The sequence below is a fragment of the Canis lupus genome, chromosome 13, assembly GCF_011100685.1.
Source record: "Canis lupus familiaris isolate Mischka breed German Shepherd chromosome 13, alternate assembly UU_Cfam_GSD_1.0, whole genome shotgun sequence".
Taxonomy (NCBI): Eukaryota; Metazoa; Chordata; class Mammalia; order Carnivora; family Canidae; genus Canis; species Canis lupus.
In genome coordinates this window covers 52714019-52725582 of record NC_049234.1, presented here as the reverse complement: position 1 = coordinate 52725582, position 11564 = coordinate 52714019, and the positions used below count along the sequence as shown (strand labels likewise).

Below are 11564 nucleotides of genomic sequence, written 5' to 3'. Positions count from 1 at the left end.
ACTCCCTAAAAAAAGATCACTTGTTAGTAACTAATTCTTTTTGGCCAAGTATAGAGCTGTTTTCTAACTCTTTAGAGAATAAAATAGTCAAAAAGGGATTAGGTGGGATACATATTTTTGAATACTAAACAAAATCAAAGAATGGTAAAATTGAGGCTGAATAATGTAGCTACAATTGAGGTCATGAAAGGCCTTGTATTCCAGGATGACTCTGGAGTTCATTTTGATGAAAATGGACACTTATTAAAACATTGGAAATAAGGAAATGTCTATCACATTTGCAATTTTAAAGGATCACTTAAAACTCTGTGGGAGAGAGAGCTGGCAGGAGCTGGGCTGAAGATAGGTTAAGAAGCTATTTGGATCATAATGGTGAGAATAATGACTATGTATGTGTGGCCATAAGTGCCAGTGAGGGGGAAAATATCTTAGGGAAGCAGCTAAAGAGAGGAGAATTTGATTTAACATTCTGAGAATGTAAGTAATAAGATTATGCCTAACTTTTCAAAGATATAAAAAATAAAAGTCTCCAAAATTTCCCATTTACAGTGTTGTCCTGAATATAATGTTCAGCTTCTAAGTCTTACCCTAATGCCTAAATAAGTATTCAATCAAGGCAACGTACAGTGTTTTCCTTTCCCTGGTTTTTAAATCACATTTATATTTGAGTTCAGTATTCTTTGCAAACTGGCTTTCAACATTCTGGGTAATGACAATAAAATAAATCCAACTCCCTCCTAAAGCTATATATTTACGTTATTTCAATGTCCATATCATGCAATATAATTCTGAAAACACTAAAATTATACAAGTAGGTTATTGTGTATGCTTTGATATTATTATTGAAAATCCAGTGTTTCAAGTCATTGTGTAAAGTAATAATCATTTGAGCTTGTGTTTGTGTGTATGTGTGCATGTGTGTGAATGTATTGGAAGTTTATTCTACTTTTGATCAGTGTTCCTGGATTAAAATGGGAAGGTCTGCTTTTTTATTTATTTTTTAGCTTTCAAAAGAGGTATCTAATGTCCTAAAAATTAATGTGATAAATATCTTATAATATTAAAAAATAGTAACCTATTTTAAGTATTTCTAAGAAAAAGAAGATGGAATGAATTAGCACAAATGTACAATTATGTAGTTTATAAAATGCTATTTTAAAGGCTGGCCATGCATTGATTTTTTCATATAATCCCCAATACCATTTTCCCCACTAATATGAAAACTTTGAACTCTGATTCATAATGAAAGCTTGAATTCTACAAAGCGGGTTATGTGAAGTAATAAGAAAAAGCCTACGTATGAATTATTTCTTAGTTAGAAAATTGCAAAACTGCTTCAAGCTACTTTCTGTAGGATGTCAGGGGAAGGAAAAAGTAGAAAGAGGACTGGATATGAAGTTGTTTTCATGTTTTCAATAAATAGAAATGGTTTCATTTTCTAGCATGATTCACAAATGTATGTATTCAATTAGTAATAACTTACTGTCTACTCAGCATATGTCCTTATGAGAGCACTGTGGGGGCATAAACATAGACAATGTCTCTCCTTGTCAGCTGGCAGCATAGAAGCAGACTCAAAATAATTATTAAACAAGAGAAATTGTCCCATGCCATAAGAGACCCTGAAATATGTATGTCTTTAAAGTTTCAGAGGAAAAACAAGTCACCCTTGGAGAGCTTGATGGGGAAAGAAATCTAAAGGAGGAAAGTAACATTTGAGCTGGTTTGCAAAGAATGAACACAGCCAATAGTGGGATATGGAGAAGAAAAGACATTACAGTTAAATGCACAGCATGTGAAATATGTGTCAGTAGGGGAATATGGGGAGAAATCAGAAATGATGTGATAGCAATACAATACCTTTTCAAATGCTATAAAATTACTAGGATTATGAAAAGGTGGGATAGTTGTAGTAGCAGGGGTGACTCTCAGTGAGAAACTAGTGAATTTAAACTAAAGAAATGGAGGTACACATGGGGAACCATTAAAACTAGTGAAAAGTTGAACACAGGAGTGAAGGAGCTAGGATGAATTTGTGAGAATAAGAAGAGAAATCAGAGAGGTCAAAGATAAGTCAGAAATTTATTATAGTACCTAGATGAGAGGTATTGAGGATCTAAACAGTATTGGTGTTGATGTAAAGTTTTGCTAAGAAAATATCACCTTTTTGGGGGGGGTGTTATTTCAGTAGAGTCTAAAACAAAGAAAGCATTCCTTTATATTTTCTACCGTGAAGAAAAGAACAGAATTGAGAATGCCAAATCTAAAAAAAAAAAAAAAAAAAAAGAGAGAGAGAGAGAGAGAGAGAGAATGCCAAATCTATAGAGGACCCATATCTTACTGTGCACTGAGAGTTATTAATTCTTATAAATTTTTGCTAGTGAATTCTCTATGCCAACAGGCATCTATGTAATGTACTTATTTTTTTTTAAGATTTTATTTATTTATTTATGAGAGACACAGAGAGAGAAGCAGAGACACAGGCAGAGGGAGAAGCAGGCTCCATGCAGGGAGCCCGACGTGGGACTTGATCCCGGGTCTCCAGGATCACGCCCTGAGCCAAAGGCAAAAGCTCAACCACTGAGCCACCCACACATCCCTATAATGTACTTTGTATTGAAATGTCAGGTATCCTATCCTCAGAGGTAAAGTTAAACAAACGTGGAAAGACGCAACAATCATTCAATATTTTCAAATTATCCTTGTTATTTAGCATTTTTCATAGGTGACTTGAAATATATTAACTACCAAAATCACCAAATTTGAAGATCACTATTTTCATATCTACCTAAAAGTTTTTAGGTATTGTATTTAAACGAACACAAACTGAGATATTTTCTGAGCCCCGTAATGCTCTCATGGAATAGTCAAAATAAAATTCCTGGAACAGAAATTACATGATACTCTGTGCCTTCTATAACTCACTTCCTATAGACCACAAATATTAAGTATATATATATAAAAAAATTTATTCCAAAGATCTATGCATAGTTATATACCTTATGGAGGCAACTCTTGGGATGTTTACTTTCTATTACTAATGTAAAATTATTCTCATGTATTAAGATATTGTAATTGGCTCTCTCTACTTATTTTACCTGTCTTCTATTTGGAGATGGTATAATGCTTAAAACTATATTTTTAAAGCCCCTTTGCAGCTAGGGTTCTAGATTCAAATTAGTGTTCACCCATTAAATGTGCTTCCAGAAGATTTGGAAGTCAAAGCCAAGAAAGGCCCTCTTTCCTCAACTCTGGCTGCCCTGCTTCCTTAGGAAAGTCATGGTTCTCTTGCAACAGGATCCAGTGCTCATTCTTCAGCTTTCCAGAGTAGTAGCCTCTTAATCTTACTGTTTACTCCATTGGTTATGACTGTGTGTGTCATTTCAGTTTTCTGCTCCAAGTCTTCTCTGGTAGTAGAGACGGCTTGATGGCCCACGCTGGAACAGCCTTGCTTCAGAGTAGGTTAGTTCTGGGTCCTTCTTGGCATAACTCTAGAGTCCCAGCTTCTAAATGATTCTTTTAGCCCCTTTGATAACTTTGTAAACAGCCTAATTCTTACAGTAAATTCTTTTTTCCTTAGGGTGGTTTCTGGTGTTTTTACCTTGAACACTAAATGATATAGCCTTTATTGCATTGAAATGATATCAGTATGATTATCTCCAACTTCATCTCTTGACATTTTCTGAATTTGTAGGAGACAAAAATATTCTTCAAGTGAGCACTATTTGCCTCAGAATAAGTCACTATGGGGTCAGGAAGTGAACGTCACAAGAGTACTTTGTCTGGAACAAGGTTGCAAGATAGTTTTAAGATTACCACTAATTTTTCCAGACATATATTTGTGTGTGGATGGCCATCTTTGTGTGTTCCTTGCTTTTGGGCTCAGAATTTTCTGTTTTTCGCACTCCTTCCCCGAGTTCCCTTTCACTCCTCTCCTCTTTCCTTTATTACTGTGTTTTCTCATATTTCTATTATTTTCAGTCACTCTTTCCCTCCCTGTCACAATTCTCCTTCACTGTACTCCAATCAGTAATTTCATGGAGCACTGAGATAACAGGTCCTCCTGGCTCAAGGCCTGAAAGAGCTGTCAGAATGACAGATATTCTCTAAATGGACCCTCCGATTTTACTGATTCGCAGGGTGCCAGAATCACTGCCTTCTCTGAAGCTTCTTTCCCTCTAATAGAATAAAATTCTGAGATCGTGTTCAGTCTTTCCAATGTGTAAAAGAGAGCTTTATATAAACACAGACAAAGATGACAATAATGATTGCTTTAAAGAACAGAGGAAGAAGTAATATAGAAGCAGCTGTCCAGACCTAACTGAACAGTAGAAGCTTCACCAAAGATTTCAGGAGGTGACTGAAATGGTCTTGCCTGCTTACAGAATTCATTGATTAGCTTCAGGAGGGGTAGTCAGGAAACTTTGGCTATTTCCTTGCACTGCTACATAAGACCTATTGTGACACGAAAGAAAGGGATAATGAGGTCAGTGGGGAACCTAACAACATATACTTGTCTGATGAAGAGAACTGCCTCAAAGTTTTCTAATGTGCTTTCTAGGTTACACTATGTTGAGTTAGGAAAAGTACCACGTAGAGGGATCCCTGGGTGGCTCAACGGTTTAGCGCCTGCCTTTGGCCCAGGGCGCAGTCCTGGAGTCCCAAGATCAAGTCCCACATCGGGCTCCCTGCATGGAGCCTGCTTCTCCCTCTGCCTCTGCCTCTCTCTCTCTCTCTATGTCTATCATGAATAAATAAATAAAAATCTTAAAAAAAAAAAAAAAAGGAAAGGTACCGCGTAAACTCAAGGCTTCTGGAGAAAATCTTCCATATAAATGTTGGCAAGATAATGTGCAAAACTCAGAGTCTTATCCTGCTACTTTTTGCGTGACATATTTTTATTCCCATTACTAACACTTATCATATCACAATTATGATATTAAAAAGACAAGAGAAATAGAAGATAACATGCGATGTGCAACTTAACAATAAACATCCTTGCGAGACAGTAAAAAGGCCTTTTCTGATCTCTTACGTAGTAGTCCAAAATTGGGCTGTTTTTACCAATGTGATCAAGCTAGTACTTGAGGTATGTTCATGATGATTTTAATTCTCTTTTTAATCCGCATGTCAATTATTCAATCATTAATTACAGGTTATATATTTCCTAATAGAAAATCGTTCTATGCATTGGAAAATATTTTCAATTAGAAATAGTATAAAATGTTGGGACAAAAAAAAACTGTGTTATTTATCTTCTGGGTGGACTAACATCTGGCAAACACATGATGGTAACATCCCCTTAGCTCTGGACATCACAGGCAGGTTTAAGCCTTTAGCATAAATTCTCTGGAGCAAGAACACAGAGGAAGAAAAAGTTAATGGGATTATTGCATCAAACTGAACATTTTCATTTTCCTTTCTCTTCATTCTTTTCTCTTGTTACCCATAATGAGACACGGGTGTTCCCTGCAATCCTTAAAGCCTTTAGTTTGCAGTCCCCAGAGCTGGTTCAGCCATTTGCCTGTGGGAAGCCTCTGCACCTCCAGCTGGAAATTATCATGCTAATGATAACACTTAGTACTAATTAACCAAGTCCGTAGCTTTCTTATTTTTCCTTCTTTCAACTGTCTCTGTGATGTTTTCTGGTGAATGAAATTTCTTAAAATTAAGATCTTCTTTTGATATTTTATTGGCAAGCAATAAAGTGTGCCTGTTTAAAATATAAAACTCAATAAAGTTCAACATATGTATATAGGGAGAAGCCATCGACAAAAGCAGGATAATTAAGGTATCCATCACCCTATATCTTTGTCATGTCCTTAGTAATTCCCTTCTGTCCATCTTATCCCCAAGCAACCACTGAATTAATTTCTCTCACTGGAGATTAGGTTTTGTTTTGTAGAAATGTATATGAGACTCACAGAACGTGTGTTCTTTAAAAAAAATTTTGTTTTGGTTTGATTGCTTCACTCAGCATAATTATTCAGAGAATTATCCAAGTTGTAGCATGTTTCAAGAACTCATTACTTTTTATTTCTGAGTAGCTTTCTATTGTACTAATATACCAAACTTGGTTTATTTATTCACCTGCTATTGGATGTCCTGGTTATTTCCAGTTTGGGCTAATACAAACAAATCTGCTAGTACTTGACAAGATCGGGGTTTTTAACTCTTAACAATCTTAATTCATGGGTAGTAGTACTGTGGCTTTAATTTTAGCTTTCTAATAACTAATGATGAATATCTTTATATATCTTCTTTGGTGAAGTATCTGTTCAAAACTTATGTCCTTCTTTTTTTTAAAGTTCCTTTTTAAAATAGATTTCTGAGGGTTTTTATATATATTCCTGACTTGCAAATATTTTCTCCCAGTCTGTGGCTTGTTTCTCATTACTTTAACCATATTTTTAGAAAAGTAGACATTTTTAATCATGAGCAAGACAAATCGATCTATTTCTTCTTTAAAAGATTGTGCTTTTTGGTGTCATATCTAAAAAATCTTTGCCTAACTTAAAGTCACATAAGTTTTCTTGGATGTTTTTTTTCCTAGAAGTATCACAGTTTGTAATTTTACATTTATGTCAATAGTCACCTTAAAAAAATTTTATATAAAATGGTGCATGGATCAGTTAAATTTTGAATATGAACATCCAATTAATTCAAGACATTGTGGAAAGCAATCAAATATGGGATTTTACCAAATGGTGTTTGTGTGTGTGTCAATTGAGATGACCATGTGATTTTATTGACTCATTAACCTGGTGAATTATTTAGTTGAATGTTAACCAATCTTGCCTTCCTGAAATTGACCCCACTGGTCATTACAAATTAGTCTTTTTATATGTCCTTGGGTTTGGTTTAGAATTTTTGCATCTGTTTTGACAGTTATTATTCTGTAGGTTTTTTTTTTCCTGCAGTAATATATTTTTTCATAGTTTTTATATCAGGGGAATGGTCTCTTTATAAAATGTGTTGCAATATATTCTTTCCCTGTCAACTTTCTGGAAGAGTTTGTATAGAAATTGTGTTATTTTCTTTCTTATAAATGTTTACTAGAATTGGTTTTCTTTGTGGGAAGGTTTTCAACTACAATTTATATTTCCTAATATACGTAGTCCTGTTCAGTTTCTTCATTTCTTCCTGAATGAGATTTGTGTGTTTCAATGATTTTGTTCATTTCTGTTGTTAATTTATTGTCACTTCCTTATTATATCACTTTAATATACATAGAATTTGTAGTGTTATCAATTCTCTAAATCCTGATATTGGTAATTTGTGTCTTCTTTCTCTTTTTCCTGAACAATGTGATTAAAACTTTATCAATTATTGATCTTCTTAATGAATCTTTTGTTTTCATTGATTTTTCCTTTTTCTTTTCAGTTTATATTTCACTGATATTCATTGTAATCTTTATGGTTTCTTTTCCTTTACTCACTTTGGTTTTAATTTTATAGTGTCTTAAGAAGCAACCTGAGGCTAAAATTATTAATACCTCTATTATTTTTTGATATAGTTCTAATTTATTTCATTGCCATAAATTTCTCCATGTATACTGTTTTTAACAGAATCTTATAAATTTCTATATGTTGAGTTTTTACTTTTATTAAGTTCCAAATACTTTCTATTTTCCCTTTTGATTTCTTCTTAAGTAATGGGTTATTTAGAAGTATTTTATCTGATTTGTAAATATTTAGAGATTTTTAAGAGATATCTTCCTGAGATTACTAGCTGATTTAATTTCATTATTGTCAGAGAATATGTACTATAGGGCTTAAGTCTTCTAAAAGTTTATTGGGACATATTTTATGACTCAGAGCATGGTCCATCTTAATAAATGTTCTATGTGTATTTGAGGAGCACACATATTTTACTGTTGTAGAACAGAGTGTTGTGTAAATGTTGGTCAGGTTAAGTTAGATCCAGTTGGAAAAGTTACAATCTTATCTCTTTGTGTCTCTTATTCCATCAGTTATTGAGAAAAGGGTATTAAAATATCTCATACATTTTGATTTATCTATTTCTCATTGAAGTTCTACCAGTTTTTACTTTAGGTATTTTGAAACCCTGCTATTAAGCACACAAACACTTAAGATTTGTTGTATTCTTGATAAATTGACACATTTATTGTAATGAAAGAGTCCTCTTATTCTGAAATCACCTTTGCTTTATATTAACATAGCCCCTCTACTTTCTTTTAACTTGTATTAGTATATTTTTTCATCCTCTTACATTTAGTCCATTTGTGTCTTTACAGTTAGAGTATATTTCTTTTAATTTATTTTGTTTTTATTGTGCTAAGAACAACCATCTTAACAGTTTTAAGTACATGATACAATATTGCTACCTATAGGCATAATGTGTACAGCAGATCTCCAGAACTTAGCCTCTTTGCAAAACCTACCACTTTATATCTGTTAAATAGCAACCCCCCATTTTCCCTCTCTCAGTGCCTGGAAACCACCATTCTATTACCTTTTCCTCTGAATTTGACTATTTTATATAACTTATAGAGGTGAAAGTATACAGTATCTATCCTCCTGTGTCTAGCTTATTTCACTTGGCATAATGACTTCCAGGTTCACCCATTTTGTCTCACATGGCAGGGCTTCTTTCTTTTTCAAGGTTGAATAATATTCTATTGTGTGCATATGCCATATTTTTAAAAAGATTTTATTTATTTATTTAAGAGAGAGAAAGAGAGAGTGCAAGCAGGGGGAGGGGCAGAGAGCAAAGGAGAAGCAGACTCCCCACTGAGTAGGGAGCCAAATGTGAGCCTCATTGCTGGGACCCAGGGATCATGACCTGAGCCAAAGGCAGACAATAAACTGAGCCACTCAGGCCCTTCCCGCATTTTTAAATCCATTCATCCAACAATGGACATTTAGGTTACTTTCATCTTGGCTATTATGAAAAATAGTGTAGCTATCTCTTAAAATTCTGATTTCAATTATTTTAAGTATATACCCAGAAATGGGATTGCTAGGTCATGTAGTAATTCTATTTTTAATCTTTTGAGAAACTTCCATACTGTTTTCCATAGCAGCCACATATCATTTTACATTCCTACGAATAGTGTACTGGGGTTTCAATTTCTCTCAGTCCTCCAAACACTATCTTTTGCTCTTTGGGTAATAGCCATCTTAAAAGAAGTGAGGTGACATCATTTTGTGATTTTGACTTATATTTCCCTTATGTATAGTGATATTGATTACCTTTTCATATACCTCTTGATTATTTGCATATTTTCTTTGGAGAAATATCTATTTAAGTTTTTTGTCTATTTTTAAATTGGGTCTTTTTTTTTTTTTTTTTGGCTGTTGAGTTGTTTGTGTTTCTTATATATTTTGGATTTTAAACCAACTTCAGGTATATGGTCTGCAAATATTTTCTCCCATTCAAAACTTTTTTTAAAAGAAATGGTAAAAGCAATTCTAAAATTCATTTGAAACTGCCAAAGACCCTGAATAGCCAAATATCTTGAGAGATAAAACAAAGCTAGAGGCATCACACTTTTTGATTGTAAAATATATTATAAATCCATAATAATTAAAACAGTCCTTGCTTGTCTTGATTCCAGAATTCTTGAGCTTCTTGACTATGTTCCTTGAAATTAAAATATTGTCGGCAATTTTTTTCACATGCAAATTTTTTTTTCTCTTTCTACATATGCTTCCTCTAGTTGGGAGACTCAAATTACAAGTATATTAAACCACTTGAAGTCCCACAGATCACTGATTTCTATTAATTTTTATTTATTTTAAATCTGTTTGCCTTTTCTGTTTCATTTTTAAATACCTTATTGCCCTTTTTATAAGTTCACTAAGCATTTCTTCTGCAATACTTAATATTTAATTAATCACATTCGAGTGTTTTTCTTCTTGCACATTGTGATTGGTATCTATAGAATTTTGGTTTGGGTCCTTTTTATATCTTCCATACTCTACTTAATTTTGTGAATATATGGATAGGGTTACAATAATTATTTTAACGTACCTGTTTGCTAATTCTAACATCTTTATTAGTTCTGGGTAGATTTCAATGGATTGATTTTTTTTATCATAAATGGTATTTCCTCATTTATTTGTCTTATAAATTTTATTGTATAAGACACATTATAATTTTCAGCTTGTTTGGTGCTGAGTTATTTTATATTCCTATACAATTCTTGAGCTTTGTCTGGGATGCTATCAAATTATTTGGAAAGAGTTTGATCTTTTCAGGTCCTGCTTTTAATGTTTATTAGGTGGCATCGGAACAGTCATCTCTCAAGGGTCAGTTATTCCCCACTACTAAAGAGGCAAGACTCCCTGTCCATTACCCCATGCCTCATGTGTCCTGAGGCTTTTCAGTTTATTTGATGGGAACAGACCTTTTCGCAAGCCTGCATGAATACCAAATACTCTTATGTAAAGCCTGTTTGAGTGCTACTTTCCTTAGTACCCTCATATGCTGATCAGTAAGTTAGCTAAATACTCAAAAGGGGTCTCTCCAAATTTCTGGAATATTTCTCTGGAATTTTCCCTCTTCGCTATAGTCTTTTCTTGAATAATAGCTCTCTTGGTTTTTCTGCACACTCAACTCTGTCTCCACAACTTAGGGAGGACACTGAAGTCTGTCTGATTACATGCCCCCAGGATCACACCTATAAACCATTTTGGCCTGTATGTTTGAATGGTCACAGGGCTTATATTATTTCTCATGTCCCAGGGTAAAATTAAATTTTAAATTTACCTACAGACCAATAAACTTACCTTAAAACCATTGTTTCATATTGCTTGTCTTTGTTGTTTTAAGCAGAAAGTAAATCTGATCCCATTTACTTCATCATAAATAGAACTTCTACTCATAGGTTTTTGATCTTTGTAATTCTCAAGATCAGAAAGTTTTAGAAACCATGGCATTCTTCTCGCCTCCTCAACATTCTTATATGTTCTAATACATTTTGAACCATGACATACATTTCTGAAGGACCTATTTAACACCAATAGGATGGGTAAAAGTGACTGTCCAGTCTTTAAGCTAACAGGTTCTTTTCCCAATATGACATTTTCATTATTAATTATAATTAATTATTATCGATGCTACTGTAATGACAACATCATCCATCTCATTCAGCATGTCCATAAGCTAGGTCGTCACTGACAACTCTTTTCCTTCATCTTTGTTCTTTTATTACCAAGTTTAGTCAACTTATAATTCTTTTTTGAATTTTTTGTTGAGTCCTCCCAGTATCTACAACCAAAATCTGACACCATCTGTTGGCTGGAATATTACAATCATTTGATAATTGTCTTCTCCTCATCCGTTTGTTGTCCTTCTACTACCTGTTTCTCAAGCTGTGATCAAAGGTAACTTTTTGATACAAAGAATTAATCATATTAGCACCTTGTTTTAAAAGCATTATTGTCTTCTACTCAGGAAAATATTAAAATCCTCAATAAGAGGTATAAAACTCCTATTTTAAAAATTATAAAACTAAAAAAAAAAAAAATAAAAAAAAAATAAAAAAAAATAAAAATTATAAAACTAACCTAATTTTAATGTTAGTATAAAGACTCAAT

General features: G+C 33.4%; 1 long non-coding RNA gene across 1 annotated transcript in view; it reads left to right on the top strand.

Annotated features, from left to right (window-relative positions):
- The first annotated feature begins 400 nt into the window (after positions 1 to 400).
- The window catches only part of LOC111098476, a 33417-nt gene continuing 22253 nt past the window's right edge, over positions 401 to 11564 (top strand). Inside the window, exons 1-2 of the long non-coding RNA XR_005368392.1 lie at positions 401 to 477; positions 11224 to 11351. This is a non-coding gene — a long non-coding RNA (uncharacterized LOC111098476). The remainder of the gene's footprint in view (positions 478 to 11223; positions 11352 to 11564) is intronic.